Source organism: Anser anser, assembly GCF_964211835.1.
Source record: "Anser anser genome assembly, chromosome: 18".
Classification (NCBI taxonomy): Eukaryota; Metazoa; Chordata; class Aves; order Anseriformes; family Anatidae; genus Anser; species Anser anser.
The window spans coordinates 1,712,151-1,729,120 of record NC_139739.1 but is presented as its reverse complement, the minus strand read 5'-3'; the positions used below and the strand labels follow the sequence as shown (position 1 = coordinate 1,729,120).

General features: G+C 40.4%; 1 long non-coding RNA gene across 1 annotated transcript; it reads left to right on the top strand.

The window, feature by feature from the left end:
• The first annotated feature begins 2,362 nt into the window (after positions 1 to 2,362).
• On the top strand, positions 2,363 to 15,400 carry LOC310883558. The gene is made up of 7 exons (XR_014573595.1): positions 2,363 to 3,692; positions 4,326 to 4,485; positions 7,204 to 7,387; positions 8,095 to 8,164; positions 9,962 to 10,094; positions 11,224 to 14,918; positions 15,294 to 15,400. It is a non-coding gene; the product is annotated as an uncharacterized lncRNA (long non-coding RNA).
• The last annotated feature ends 1,570 nt before the right edge of the window (positions 15,401 to 16,970 follow it).

Below are 16,970 nucleotides of genomic sequence, written 5' to 3'. Positions count from 1 at the left end.
AAGGAGATTACTACTTTTCTTATTTCCTTTTCTTTGTGTTGTGTATTCAGGCAACAAAGAAACAGTGATTCCTGCGGTAGGAGTTTGGCAGCTTCTAACCATCACTGCCCTTCTTACTAAAACTAATTCCTGGTGTTCTTTATTCAGTTGTTGTGGTCTGTGTGAAGAGCTGGTAGTCTGCCCTGTAAGAAATTAATCTTTATCCTCATGAAGATGATATCGTTGCCCTGTGGAGCCTACTCACTGATCTCAATGTGAAATTGTTAATACTTAGGAACAAAACCCATCATACTGAATCCGGGTGGGTTAGGGTAAGGTGTGTCATCAGAAAGAGAAACTGCTTTGCTGGTATATTTTTATGGATTTAAGATGTCATTTTTAGAACAGCATGTTGCTGAAGAACGCTAAAGTTTAGAAAAAAAAAAATAGAGATAGCTGATCTGTTTACCACAACCTCAACCTTTCTTATTGTACTTATATGCGTCTTAGAATTATACTAAAGTGCTAAATGAAGCCATGCATTTGACAGGTAATTTCTTTTGAGGCTGAAATGATCTCACTGCTGTATTTTTACAGAGCGCCTGGAAGAATGGGCCCGGAGCTTCTAAATGCCACAGTAACGCAGATAATACAGAGCCATTATTATATGCACTTTAAGAGCTGGCAAAACCACAAAAACGGGCCCACTAGGAAATACAAACCCTGCCAATCTGTTCATAATTTATCCACTTAAGCCTAAGCATAGCACAATTATACCTGTGTGAGTGGACTACGAGAGTATTTTGCCTTGATACATATCTATTTGGGGGCAAAACGTAGTTTATAGATAGTGTAATTGTGCAGTACAATGGTTGTTATATACAATATTATGAAGCAAGTGTTGTGACAAGAGATTTCTGGTTGGCTGGCACGTGTTCCACCACTTCAAATGTCCAACATAATTGCCTTTATCGCTGTCTGTTAGCAAATTTTAATTTGCTCGAAATTTCATTAACAAGAAAGTGATCTCTGAGAAATGTAGTTTCAGTGCGTACCTAAATAGCCTCCAGCAAAATAGTTACTTTCAGAGATGTAGCATCTAATGCAAGCATAGAGAAATGAGAAAAATCAGGATGGAGGCTAAAACGGCCTCCCCAAACCATTCTGTTGTCTGTAGATATGGTGGTGTGGATAACAATTAGCACCAGCATGTGTGGAAGGTGGCATCATCTGTACTTAGATACATGATGAAAATCTGTTGGTGTAAAGGGTTGGGATTAAAACATATTGTTACCCTGACTTTTGAACATCATTTTATTTCAAATAAAAGATAGCACCCATAGAATGTCAGGGTAGTACCATAAGTGTGTAAAGCTCAAATACAGCATGGTAAAGGACTGAACATTTGATATCCATTTTCTTCATAGCTTCTGCAAATCTTACGTGAATATATAAATAGTTTTTTTGCCTGTGTTCTACCTCATAAAGCAAATCTACTTTCCTTCCAGTCATTGAAGAGCACCGGCTGTTTTCTGGAATTTCTCATTCTGGCTATGTGAGTATTTGCATAACTCTAACTTTACAGGTGGAAGTATTCTGCAGAAACCAACAGTGCGCTAATTCCTATAAAGTCAGCGAGACAATCCACATGAGCGAAGATAAGCACGTACATATTTTTCTAAGGATCTAAGACTGAAAATGTATGGTCCCTTCCCTTAATAAGGCCATCATCAAATTACCATAACCAAGAAGTGGTCAGTTCTGTTATAAATAGCTTCTCTGGCAGGTGTCTTGCTACCTCAGCATCTCTGTTCTAAACAATATCACAGTGACACAGAAATCTAATTAAACCATTTCTGCACCTTCCCTGACCAAAATTTAAGATTTCAGTAATTAGAAGAGCCCACAGTACAGACACGCTGTTTCATCAGATTTTAGGCTACGAGACTTAAAACTAACATTTTCAAAAGCATTTCATGGTTTGAAAGAATGGTCAATTAACCTTCAGTTTCCTGTGGGGAACCCTGCAAAGAACTGTCAACAGTTCAGTTTGGAGAGATTTGTCCAGTGACCTACAAGGCCACTAAGTTCACGAATGCATGTAACAGTGTCATCATAGATTTGTTTCCTGGGTTACTATCACAAGAGAATAAACCGATTGTTTGGCAGTTTCTGCTACAGTACGGAGGTGACCAAGTGAATGATGGGAGGTGCCCCGGAGCTATGATGCACTCCAGTATAGCCTGTTCGAAACTAGAACCACTCAACAGGAAAAAAGAAAACCTCCGATATCTTCAAGATGAATTGTGTGTCTCTTTCTCTTTCCTCTGTAATGTTTTCTTTTTTCTTTCTTTTTTTTTTTTTTTTTTAGGATGGGGCCAGGGGGAATTCATCGACTGCCTGCTGAGTTTCTTTGTCTTTTGAAACCTCTTCAAGTGCCAGTGTAAGATAAACGTTTGATTATTCTGGTGGTGACAGTCTTCAGATTTAAGCGATAGCAACATCTCACTTTTTATTCCAAATTAAGGGCATTCTGTGGAGCATCAGAAATCAATTCTGAAGATGCACCTGCTGAAGAAAGTCAGGCATATGCACTCTGAGCCCCTTAAGAAAGATTATACCGTCAAGCTACAGTGAGCTGATTTTATTGTGAAATTGAAAAGAAACCAAGGGTCTAGTCCTGGCCACTGAAGTCAGAAGAATCTCTGGTTTCATGAGGGAGGCAGAATTAACCATAAATAAAACTATCTTTTATATGGGATTTGATACATGTACATTGAAATCTGTCAGATGGCATTTGGCTTTGCTTTTACTTCAGTGCTGTATAAACATGTAGCACCATTTTGCAAGCCAAAAAGAGAAGTGATTTTTTTTTCTTTTACTTAGCATTAGAATATTATGCCTGGCCAACTTGACAAATCGAAATTTGATGTATTCATTCTCATCCCTAAGAACTAAGAATTTTCACAAAGTTTACAGACTGTCTTTTAGTGCATCATATTTGTCTTTTAGTGTTATATTTGGGTTTCATTATCTCCATTTCAGGTGAAGATTTAAAAAAAAAAAGAAACCTAATCCAAATGCCTTTTCTCCTCACCTTTTTCGTTTTCTTGGTGTTTCCCATGCATATTGAGTACAGGTGCACTGAGGGAATCAGATGCTTTGTTCTTTCTCATTGGTTTTATGTTCTGCATGGGAAAAGCAATCTTAGAGAATTTAGGCTATGGTCATTTTGAGGTCTCCAGCGTGCAGCAGCTCAGAGGAGCAGGCTCTCCTCGGCCTGGCTGTGCTGCAGGCTCTCATCCCACAACATCCCCTGTTGCTTGTTCCAGGCTACTGCAGTACCCACGTCCTGTGGGATGCCTCTGCTGCTTGTCCTGCTGCAAGGGTAACTCGGGACAGCTGGGGAAAAGCTGCTTAGTGGGAAGGAAAATGAGCTCCTGAGTAAAGAGAAACTGGAGGAAAAACAAGTCTTTAAACTAGTTTATTATTATTATTTTTATTTAAATGATTGCAAGTAACATAGCACAAATACAGTTCTTTTCCTAGTGCTGTCATAGACCATACGTATAGCCTTGCATAGTCACAGATTTTCACATTTTCTTAAGTATTTACTAATACTGTATGTCTGTGCTAATTAAGTTAGTAACTCATTATCAGCACATGTCAAAAACTGCTGAATACCAGGCTTTGAATTAAACCAGACACCCAAGGTAGGAACAACAAAACTAGAAACAGATTTACTGCATGGTGTTAAAAATGTGAACTTCAATTCCTGAAAAATATGTTATTTGGAATTACTCACTGAAATATCTGGTTAGATGAGTTCTGCAACATAAAAATAGAGAGCAGCATAACGTGGTGATCTGTGGCTTGGCTAATTCTTGTGTAAAGCAGCTAATGCCTGTTATTTCTGTGCTAGGACTTCATTAGCTTTTTATAAAATTTTCAGATAATTTGATAGAAGAGGCTGTAGAAATTCAAACATATCAAAAATTTGCTGTTGCAATGAAGGAAAAATAAAATAAATTTCCTTACAGCAAAAAATGATGAATTCAACTTGGCTTGCTTCCACAAATCCTAATGTTAACACTGAAGAAAACTAGGCTTTGACTTTGAAATGTTGCGGAAACTGAACTGTAAGAAACCTCTTCCAGATCAACTGCTTGGGAAATACAGCATCTTTTTGTTACGAGTGCCTTGAACTCCCTTCAAAGTTGGGAATTAAATTCAACTACATATTAAATCTTCATACTTCAGTATGCTAACCCACTTTAAATATCTGTCATGATGAAGTGAATTTCATTGTCACAGTTTTTCATGGTGCTTAAATTTGTCTTTCAAAGGTGTTATATACCTGTGAGACTCGCAGGATGAGAACAAGACAGAGGAATATGAAAATTTCACGAAGTATGCCTCCTGGCATTGACCAAAGTTATAAGGTTCAACTGAGAATGAAGCTAGCAAAACATCTGATTCTTCCAGCTGAAGGGTGCAACAATAAATGTAGGTAATAATGCTTTCTGGGGGTTAAAATGCACACATAGATACATGCCTATATGTACACGCATGTATACAAATGCATATTTCCATGACATGTTGACTGTGGAATACTGACAGCTTCCTGAGGTATCTCTATGTACTCCGAAATTCCCAGCAGAGAATGATAGCTGTGTGTCCTAAGAGCAGTTTGGGTACTGAGTGCAGGTGATGTGTATTGCTACGAGTAACAGAATTCTCCAGAATCTCTGTGCTTCTGTTTTCCCATGTGCTGCATGACATGAGCTGGTATGTTGGTTTTGTCTGTTTGTTTTTACACTATATCATTGCTAAGGATTGTCATTGAAAACTATGCCCAGTTCTTTCAGGTGTTACACAGGTGCAGAGAGAGCTGTGGTGCAAGCTCCAAAGATCTTCCTGCCTGTGTTAATTCCCATCTGGGTATAGCCTTTGAGTAGTGAACACATGTATGGACCAAGTTAGGGAGGTTGTCACCCAGAGCCTGGGGTTGCTGCCTTTCACTGCATTTAACCAAGAGAAGACACTGGAAGAAGGAAAAAAAAAAAAAAGTGGTCCTTTGTATTGCCAGTAGCTCTACACTGTGTTTTAGCAGTGTGTTTGTGGTGTTCTAATGTGGCCGTAGAGGGTCTCTTCTCGATGTTCTTAATGTACAGGAAAGGAAGCATAAAGGAAAGTAATGGATCAAATTATAAATTTGTGCATTCTTTCAGCACAAAGAGTAAGGCTCATTGTGGAGAAGCTCAAATGCTCAACAATTCTTTCTTCAGAAGTCACAGAGAACAGATTTAAAATGCAAAGCATGACTTTGCAGGCCTGTACATGTAAGGGGGGAGGGGACCAGAGGATAAAATGCCATCGGCAGCATGTTGCACGAGCATCGTTAGACATTGAGAAAGATATCATTAGATTAAAAAAGTGTCTTCACAGAGAAACAAAAGGCGAGCCAAGGCACGGCACGTCAGGATTGCCCAACGCGAACTTCAGAGTCATTGCTGTTGACAATAGATGCACAGGCAAGCTTTGCCTCGGAGAGGTTATGAATTCCAGGCAGGGTAAAAGTGGTTCTAACAGACGCTGACTGTCATTGTAGCCGAATAAACAGTCAACAGTACTCTGCATCTCCCTCTCAGTTCAAGATTAATTACTCATCTAAAATGACAGCTACTGTCTAGTGCCTAAAAGTTGTCAGGGGCTGTATCATCCATTCATGTTTCTTCAGGGACAAATGGCTTCCCTGCTCTCAGGCTCAATTTTGAATTTGCCTGACTGTTCAATGACATCTTGGGAAGTGCTTAGCAAGAGCTGACATATTTTTCCTATTTTTATGGCTGAGGCTGAAGAGGAAGTACTCTGTTCATCATAAATAACATCTACCAAGACAGCTAGGTTACTTAGTATATCCAAGTTAACTTTCATGTTTTTATTTTTTATAATGCATAAAACAAAATCTCAGCCGTTTTAGTAGAATCTTTGGTACATCACATAAAAATATTGGTCCTTCTACACCGTTGAAAACTGGTACTGGAATATGAAGTTAGGCATTTATTTTTGCAGTTTTTCTTTCATCTTGTCAAATAGGTTTAACTTTTCTGCGATAAATATTTTCTTCGGGTGAAGTGGGCAGTTAATGATTAGATGAATTGCAATATACGGGTACGTAACAGAAAAAGAGAATCTGTTGGGGTTATTCATGTGCTTTTGGATTTGATTTACTTCCTACTTCCTTATTTAATAACTGGGTTCCTTAAGACTCCTTAAGCTTGAGTGACCCATGTTTTGTTGCCAGGTCTATTGCAATGACCCCTGCCAAGACCCCTGCCCCAGTTCGTCTATCAGACAAAAATGAATCTATTCCAGGAACTATCAGTTCCCATTATCTCTAATTGAGCCTGACAGTTGGAGACAGGCCTCATTATTTTTAATTGGGCCCTATAGTTCTAGAGTTAAATTAAACACAATTTAATGCAGATAGCCCGTATGCGTTGGTATGGTAGAGTCAAATTGTATTTTAAGTTTAATGAAACAACAGTTTTTGTTTCCAGGCTTCACTTTTACATCGTTTTATTGCTTTGAGCTCTACATTATTTAAAACTTGCATATTGCACGACGATATGTAGGTTAATTAGTATCTGACCTGAACAAGCACCTGTTGTACCTTATCACTACATATACTTTTATAGGGAAATTGAAAATGTAGGCATGAGGGGGTGATGAACAACTCTTTATTCTCCTATAAACTCAGCCCTTTTGGTGATAGCTTCATACAAAATGGTTAACATAGTTCTAAACAGATTTTCAGTCACTGATCGTGCAAATAAAAGAAAATACCGAAAGTTTCCCCAAAACTCCTAAGTGGAAATTTTATTTAGAACTTTAAAATTAAGATATCTGTTTATACCTCAGCAAAGGCATTTTTACCACTTCATAACAGAGAATCTATTCTGTTTCTGTCATGAAGCCAGTATTTTTGTAATTATCAAGTAGTGTTTTTCTGTAAGGACACCCTTGAATAAAGAAAGACTTAAACCATCCTGTTACACAGACGCGTGATACTCTAGATATTATAAATGATTTTGTACTGAATTTTCGTTAGGAAGGAACATACCAACCCACACTGAAGAAGGGGTCAGTCTCACAATCCTTACTCTAGTAGTCTTAAGTCATACAAGAGTTTGTAAAGTCCTTCTCTGTGCTCTTTCTTAGCAGCATATAGTGAGTCAGCAGTGGAATGCAAGACGTCAATTTTTACTGAATCTGTAGCTTTGCCAGAATACATCACTCAAGCAAGTAATCCACCAATGATACTCCTCTTTGGATTGAAGACTTTGGAACCAAGTTTCCTAGTTACAGAAGGCTTTGATTAAATATTGGATTTTCCTTTAAACAGGTGAGGTTAACAGATACTTCTTTCTAAGTACATTTGCAGTAATATATTTGCATTTGCTTTAGCTTCCTCTTCAGGTTTGCTTGACGGACAAATACATAAACTGCAAAACTTCTCTAATGGGATGTGCCAAACATAATCAAAATCAAACTGGACACTTTTTTCACAAAATGTGTAAGTTTAGGAATCCAAGACAAGTATCCATCTGTTTGGAACAGTAGTGACTAGACTTCTTAAGAGGTCAGTCATCTTGCATTTAATAATCATATATTGTTTGTTTAATTAACAGATACTTAGTCATGGAAATTATGTCATCAAGCCTATAGGCTGAGTTTGTCCTAGAGAAAAAGAACAAGGATTACCCAATGTTTATATAGTCACTGCACCATTCTAACTGCTTTTCTTGGCTTGAGTGTAGGCATCCATTCCAGAACAAATGTCAGTTATGCCATCTCTTAGCTGTCTCTAAAATTTCTTCTGAAGCATATTATACTTGGAGCATAAACTAACGTCTAAATGAATACTTTTTTTGTCTATTATACTAGGCAGAACCTCTAGTTCTTTTTCCCTGCTCTGCTTTTTTCAAACAATAGCGCCATCACACATGAAAGGTCTACTCTACCTTCATTCCTCCTATGGAATGCATCTCCTTTCTGCTGTTAGATGCCGTTAGAGTTTTTAATTTTCATTTCAATTTATTTCATTTGCAGAGATGCATGTTATATTTGAGAGCAACAGTAGGGAATATTTTCCGTGCTGAAAGTCTGACGGGAATCTCAGGTAACATTGGTGGGAGGACATTGGCGTAGCTACTGTTACACACTTCTCCCCCTTGCAGCTCTTTAGGGAATGCTCCTCAACTGCAGTGCACACACTGCATTCCCAAACCCCAGCACACAGCGTGTCCTAATATCCATCAGCCTCATACGGCTTCATGCTGCCACATCTCCCTACCCCACACACCCCAAGACCCTCTGTCATGCTGCTCCTCGTGGCTGCACACACAAGTCCATGTTATCTGGCCTTCTTGTGCACTGCAGCACCCTTGCAAATCCAGCAGCTGCCGCAGCACAGCATTTCCAGCATGTTCAGTTCCTCCTCTCCCAGGACAGGACAGGGCTTCAGTAACTCCACTTCGCAGCACGTCCTTCTGTGGCATAGCCACACTGCATAGAGCTCCTCAAACCACCTTGTCTTCTTCCCCCCTGAAGTTAGTGGGCTAAATTGGTGGGAAGTTGGCTTAGATGAGTGAAAAAAATTGGTACAGGTGAGAGGGATGGAGGTTAGCAGCAGGGAGAGAAACCAGTGCTAGAGAGTGGAAGGGCAGAGCAGAAGCCTGCCAGACATAAGGCACTGACAGTGTTTAGGCAGCAGGGCAGAAGTTCCCTCCCTCTGTTATAGCCAGAAAATGGAGCTGGTGGTTGTGTATAATTTTTCCACAAAATATTTTTAATTGAAGTAAAAAACATTACAGAAAATAGTATTTTTTTAGTCCAAACAGTCATCTGAAAGCATATCCAATAGGATCCCTGGAATTAATTTTTCATGCCCACATTCAGTATGCACAAGCTACTTTAGACATAGCTAAATGCATGAGCTTCTCAGCTCCTCTACTCATTAGGTATTTTTGTTAGCTTTAGCTTGGCCAGCAAAAAAACTCTCTTTTCCTAGCACTGCAGGAGGTCCCTGCTGTGACAGGCTAAAATACCAAAAGATACAAGGGGTCTGTCATATGCTGTTGTCCTTTTGATTGAACTTGGAGAGAAAAGGCTTTTGTATAGCCAGTGGCCAGTTAGCCAGCACACTCCTAATATTATAGGCACAGATTTAGTGACCTGCGTGAGAAGTGAGTTTGGAATAGATTTATTACAGCTTTATGTGCCCCTAGAAACCTTATATCTATCTTTGGCATTTTTAATGGCTTCCTTGTACATTGGCATTTGGGCACCGAGCAACAATTCACATTTGAATATTCACAGCAGCCATGCAAGGCAGAGGAAGTATTGTTAGTTGTGTTTTACAGATGTGGAAGTGAAGCTTTCAGGGTGTGTTTGTGTGATACAGCACAATGCTATGGACAGACCGAGATGAGGTAGACCCAAGTGGCTCAGATCCTGAAAAGCAGACCAGTTTCTGTGTTTTTTGTTGTTGTTGTTGTTGTTTCTATATACATATGCTTGCTTTGTGCTGCATTGTTGTCATATGTGCAGTAGGCATAATGACCCCTTTCAGCTACAGAGCTAAAATACTTCACGTGTCACCCCCTCCGTTGCTAGCAGAAGAACAAAGCTAAAAAATTGCTTCCATATCTGTCAGGCTAATTACCTTGTGTATGTTTCAGCACTACAGTCAAGCCACGGCATTGCTTATTTGGTATATTTCTGTCTGAATGCTTTCCAATTTAGGGTGAAACTTTGAATCCTTGGTCTAAGAAATTCACCCCAATTTCAAGTTTAAGCAGAAGGTTCTGTTTATTTCACAAGAAGTAAGTGAGAAGGAGGGTTTATTGTACTGCACGGTGCAATGAAACAGGTATAGACAGCACTTTGTCAGACATGATTTTATCTGTTTTTCTAGATTGCCAAGTCCAAGAAAAGACTCTGAGACCCAGACCACGAGATGGTAGGTCGTCCTGGATTTTAAAGCTTCCAAATACCATTCTGAGCAATGGCAGTAAGAATTCAAACGTAAACCGAATCCCATTTAACAGGTAGGAGAACTGAGGCAATCGGTGAATTGCTCATTAGGATGTGTCATATTTGTATGGATTTCTCGTTTGCCTTGTGAAGATGAAGTTTTTTGTGGGATATGTTCACAATTCCATTGCTTGCACAAAACTACCCAGTTGCTCCATAAACTTCATGGATTGTCATGGCCTCGCCAGACTGATACTAAAGAATTGCAAGAAAAAAAAGAAAGAAAGAAAAAAAAAAGGCTTCTGTTTGTAACATTCTCCTTTCAGCAGGGCTTTAAAGGTTAAGGCCTTCTGGCTGTCTGAGCGACTGCCCGAGCTCTGTCAAGTAGCACTGTGTGCAGACAGCACATCTTCGGCTCAGCGTTGCTGAGGTTGCTGGCTGCACCTTGGGTGCAATGTGAAAACAGTGCGTGTTGAACTTACAAGGATGGACGAGTCTTGCACCACGAAATATTTGATGTTGTGTGATTGTAATATTAGTGTCAAAAGGAAGCACGTTTAAAGCACAGATCAGGTGTGAGATCCCAAAGAGAGAGCAGGTTTCAGTTTTGCTATGTGTTACTGGGATCAGATTATCTCCTGTTTGTTTGTTTCCTCTCAACTGGCTTGGGAAGAATGCGGGTTATAGACAAAACATGCTGAGGATTAATTTAGCTGATCAAAAATACTATTTTCAGATGTTAAAACTGAGGCTGAAAGAGAGGTCTGAGCTGCTGTTTTGAAAGGACAGGACTTTTTTCTCAGTGCTCTTCAGCCGTCATTGGCCCGACGACGATGGGAGAGACTCAGGGCCTGATGGATCTGCCCACACTACCTTCTGACATCACAGGACTCCTGTACCTTGTCTGCTAGCCTGCTCTCTGCTTTAAATAATACATACAGGAAAGAGCCGTATAATTCACTCAATAGTTTATGGTTACATAGAGAACAGATTAAAAGGGAAAATGAAAATAATTTGGGGATTTTTAACAGAGCAGTAGAGCAGTCCTATTTATACTTGTGATGTTTGGAGTTAATGAGCTCAGGGTGAATAATTGATAACGATTTTAAAACAAGCAAGAATTCAATTAAATATGAACAAGAGGAGGCTGAGCATGCGGTAAAGAATTTCTCCTTCCCTTTTGACTGCAAACAATCCTTTTAGATCTGGTCACTAAAGACAACTGGCAATGAAATGGGTGTGTGAAAGAGGAGGAAACCAGATATTATGTTACTTAAAAGTCATTCATCATGTCACAGGAAGGCAGCAATCTGAACTCCTGAAATGAATAATCGCTGAAGGTGATCTCTCTACACAAAGGTACTGTAGCATGAAGCCACTTCCAACTGCTAAAATATTCGTTCTGTAATGAGGCCAGTTACCCAAGTGCACTATGTCCAGGGAAGAACAGAACATATTAAAATGATTTCCTGTGTGAGATATCTCCATGAACTATCTGTAGGCACGGACTTACTGCTCTATTGTGCAAGCGGGAATGCAGTGCAATATTCTCATCTCTGTTTTTACCAGTGTGAATGCTGAAGGAATGCAGGATTCTCAAGACTAAGTTGTAAAAACTGTTTTCTTCCTGTTGAAGAGCCCCATTCCTATCTGCCTATCAGCACATTGATTCCAAGTAAAATTAATTGTCATTTTGCGTTTGTCAGCGGAGAGTAGTATTTCCTTCTGTACTATAATTCCGTGTCTGCTTTATCCTACTTTGTGTGAAACAGTTCTTCAGCATTTCTTACCAAGAATGGATGGCTTGAAAACATCTCTTTGATATTACAGCTGGTAGCAACGTTGAAGTTGTAACTGTCTGAAAGAGCAACAATGCTTTTGTTGGTGATCAAGGTAACAGCACCACTGCACATTAAAACAAACACTCAGTACCATTCTTCTGAAAATGTACTGCCTTGTCTTTGTGAAGACAGTGACTTTGGGATGAGGATGGGCACAAAAGCTTTTGTCAGCAAAATAAGTGATTGCAAGGGATCAATAGTTGTAAACACTTGCTTCTAAGAGTGTAGAAGCACAAGCATTCTTTGTTTTTCCATCTCTTACAACATGCAGTGATACACTCAAGTTCACTCTGACGTCTAGCCCAGCATAAACTGAGGAATTTTCCTAAGTGGTTTCTGCACTGAAGTCAATAATACAAGTTCATATGATTTTCATCTATGTATTATACTGTGATACTATATTAATTTTCTATTTCCCTTTCCCTTTCCTGGAATGTGCTTGAAGATCTAAATCGAGTGGCTTTGCAGCATTTATCAGTATTTCCTGTGATGCAAATGTACACAGAAGATACAGAAGTTAGTCAGGACTGTTAGCATCACCTTTGCTGCTGCTTAGTTTTCTGACGTTAGTACTCATCACTCCTTGTTCTACATAGCTATGCACATTGCTGCTTTATTGGGGGAGCATGGACACCACATAAATATGCACATGCACCTTGGATGCTCCATGTGATATGTAATAGGGAACGGGCTAGATCAACCTGAAAAAAATAATAGTTGTTCTCTGTCTTTCTCTATTTATCTAAGCAGCTGTAGAAATTGATTGAAGCTCAAGGTCTGATTTTTCATCAGCTAATACGTGTGGGACTGAGTATGAGGACAGTGCTACGAGGATGCCAGCAGAGGTAGGACTGCCTGTCCTTAGATCTGGTTGCAACACATCAGGATCCTGTAGAAGAAAAAGAGAGAATACAATATGTGAATGTGAGTGTCGAGTACTCATTCATTATAACATCGTTTTGATTCTGTTCTATTTAGGGTGAGTCTGTATCCACACCTGTGCCCTGCACGTTATACAGCAGGGTTAAAAGATCATAGAGGTTGCAGTAATGCAGGAAAGTTAGTGAAATGGACTTTCTGAGTTGGAATCACATTAAAGATTCATGTGTAGTCTTAGCATCTGTTCCTCCTTTGTAGGATATCTGCACTTTTAATTTTTAAGCATGTCTTAGCCTCAACCTGGGAAGAGAGATACTATAACAAAGGGATATACATTATTAACCTTAGAGCTTCCAGCTTCAGTCAGCTCCTACAGACTGATGTTCAGGGTTCTGGACAAGCAGATGAGCACCCACCAGCCAGTCTGCAACACTGGCATGGTCCTGGATTGGGCTGACTCCGGGGGCAGTTTTAATGGAGCAGATATATGCAGTCACTTATTTTGGTAGCTGTAATTAACAGAAAATGTTTATACCGACTAATCAAAGATCACTGGTGTCTGCAGTGTAACCTCAAGGAAGATACAGTTTCAAGTTCTTATCTTGGAAAAGTGGCCGCTATGCCTATGCAAGTACCCTAGGACAAAGTCCCTGACTCACAGCGTAAATTATTAATGGTATTCTGTTCAGGTGAGAACGTAGTCTCCTACCTAGCTGCACAGTGTTACGAAGGACCATAAACAAGTTCAAAGCACCTTTTGAATGGTTTAGCTGGAATAATTGTTAACAGCTGAATTTAACAGCATTCAAGATGGATACCCAGGTAACTTTAATTATTAGTGGGTGTAGTGATAGATCTGTTAGCAGCTAGAGATGTAGTTCCAATTTCTATTAACTGCATTAGCAAATATTTGAGTAGTGCATTTCCATAGGCTAGGTGATGCTATAATGATTTTGAACTAATATTTTTCCAAAGCACGCAACTATATAATTCACTCACAAATATCTAGACTCATTTTAAAAACTTTGTGGTGCAAAAGTGAGCGTGTGTTGCATTTATCTTGGACGATACGCCTTCAGCAGTAGGAACTACTTTCAGCCTCGATACCTGTATGTTCATAAATGTGCACTTTCCCGCTCTGCTAGCTAATTTAATTTAGTGGACTTTGACAAAGAAATTTCTTGGAAGCTGTGACTGGGGTGACATCTCACTTGCATGCTAATGAGGTTTTGACAGAGGAGATGACAGATGGAACTCCAGGATCAAAACAGCTACTTTTTTTTTCCAGCAGGATATTAACATTCAAAGGTTTGTAACAGCTCTTACAATTAAGTTGCACGTTTCTAGGTATCTGCTGATGACTTTCTCTTGACATAGATTGTAGCAAAACTTCTAGGGACAATTCCGTAATACCTCCGTAGATGGCATGCGTCATTAACACAGACTGTTTTCTTAAATAGTCCAGTTTAGTTTTTCTAAATCCTTTGGAAGTTCTGAAGCTGACCTGTTCAGACAGTGGTCGCAGTCTTGATGTGGCACTCTTTGCCTCCGGCAATCTCCATCGGATCTCATCACAACACCTGGTGATGGTTTTTGTAGGACAGACCTCCACGTAACCTTGACATTCTTGGTCCAGAGCTTGTAAGCAAGTGAATGACATTGTGAAATTCCTGTGATCTGCCTGGCAAACATTCCACTTGCTGCAGAATAACTTTGTTAATCCTCCATTTATTTACTGAGCATCGGTGTGTTGAGACCTGCTCAAAGGGAAAACGATGCCTTTGCACTTCCTTTTCTCCTCTTCCCTGTAGAAAATGGTTCTCTGTGTTTGACAGGGACAATGAGTTCACACTCAGGAAATGTCTCATGAAGGTCAGTTGTGCAGCAGAGGTGGTGTCCGAGGAGGAACTGCAGTTGAAAAGCTTCGCAGAGAGCTGCTCCATCAACTGATTGGACTGGAGAGAGTCAGCTTGGCACATGAGGGGAGGGAGGCCCTTGCGGGCTGGGGGGATGCCTGAAGTGAGGAGCGGCACTGAGGCGCTGGGGAGGGATGCTGAAGCGACGGTGGTCAGCTGCGAGCAGCAGCACGGAGGGAGCAGAGGTGTGAGCCGGACTGGAACTGTGCGGCCGGCCCCGTGAGGACCAAATGACAGAGCTCGATGCCGAAGCCAAAGAGAAGTAAGCAAATTATTCCCGAATAAAAGGTGACGGAGGCAGAACGTTACAGAGCATTTAAGCTGCATATTCTGAGTCAGAGAGAGAAATACAGTAACCAAAGGCAAGACAGAGGATTTAATTTTTAATTAGCCGTAATTAATTCCTTCCCCATCTTATGTCTGGTGAGAACACACAGTGAAAGGAAGTAATATCAGTTTTGCTTCGATGTGTCATAGTGCCATTCAGAGAGAGAGAGAAAGGAATGCATTTTAGTCAGTTGAAGTACTGCCTGCTAAACTCGGAGATGTTGTCTGGCTGTGCAATGATCCTGTTAAATCTGTTGGGGTTTTGCTTATTGCAACACTGAGAGCTTTTTACTTTCCATGTGATTTTCAGGGCTGCTGCTCTATAGTGCATAGTCTACGTGAATGAGAGACAGCTGAGCCCTCGTTCGGTGATCCAGATTGGCTTGTACTTAAGTGTAAATATAAGGATAATTCATGGGATGTGGTAGGTACCTTGCTGTTGAGGTTTTGAACTGATACAAGAATGAGGGAATTTCTTTTTAATAATAGTTGTAGAAGGCTTGAGAATAATTCCTCCCCAGGGGAAAAAAATATTAATAATAATTTTTCAATTAAAAAAACTCCTTATATTTCCTAGTTAATGTATATTTGTTGGACAGATCCAGACTTATGAACAGCTTTTAGTAGCTGGGGCCTTTTGGAACTGTTGTGAGAGTTCTCCTTTCCACTCTTGTACTGCTTGACAGGTATTTGATGTAAATTACAGTTATCAGACAAAAAAAAAAAGCATGCTTGAAAGAAAAATCATTTGCTCACGTCAGATAACCCCGTGCCTTTTCTTTGGCCCTACTGATGTTAAACCTGCTTGTTCTTTATTCATCCTCCCAGGAAAAAAACAGGCAAGACGTGCATTTCTCGTTCCAAAAAAAAAAAAAACAGAGCAGAATACCCTGCTCCTTCTTCTCAATTTGTCCTTTTGAAGGTCAGCTTTAAGGACCGTAAAATCAGCACGGTAATCCTAGTGGTACCCCTGAGTAATTCCTCAGGCAATAGGCTTTGCGTATCCTCGTCCTGTATTTCACAAACTCCCGAGCTCCAGTGTTGTGACAGGGCTTGCAGTGTCCCCGGGCCCTCCCGGCATGTCGCATCCTACTTGTTCCTGGAACAGTTCGTTAACTGGCTGTAATCCACCGGGGACAGGAGCAGCATCTTCCTATGGGATAACCGTTTAACTGTGGGTTTGCAAAGGAGCTGCAAGGCTGGAGGAATTTCTCCTGTTGAAAAACCAGGGTTTCTGTCCTCTCTGCCTGGCATCGACGAGCTCTGGGCTCTGGTCTGGTTGGACAGGCAGCGAGCGAGGCGGGCGCGGGTGATGCGCTACGGGCTCCTCGGGGGCACTGCTCTGGTGTCTGGGGGAGGGGATGCGGCCACCTGCCACGGAAAGGGAGATTTTACAAACATAATGAAAGGCGAAACAAAGAAGACATTATCTGCCATGTGAACTGTTGAGGACCAAACAGCAACTTGCATATGGTTTGAGTTTGGCACAGCCTTTATTTGTATCCTCAGACAGGGCTCCCTATCTGCTTATTTACTGTATTAATGGCAGGAGACAGAAATACAGCAAGTGGGCTGAGCACGTTCATTACTGCGATAATTGTTGTTTCGTAGAAGCCAGGACAGCTGAGCACTGCACAGAGCCCTGACTCTGAGCACATCGATGGCTGCAGGTGGAACACAAGAGCAGATTTACTTTTCAAGGCAAACAGGAACATACGCTTTAGCAGTAATACTTTCTGATCCAGCCAAGTGTGTAAATCCAAGAGTTTCGTGCCATCTTATAAAATGCCATATAGTAAAATACAAAAGCACCTGCTGATATATTGGTCTCACGTTTGTTAGCCTGCAGTTATGTTACCATCTCACTTTTGAAAGCAGTCCTACTATTCAGTTAGGGTTTATTTCTAAAAATTCAAGTATTCTATACAAAAACCTGCTTGTAGCAACCACCTTTTTGTATATTCTTTCTTCTCTTATCCCTGTTAAG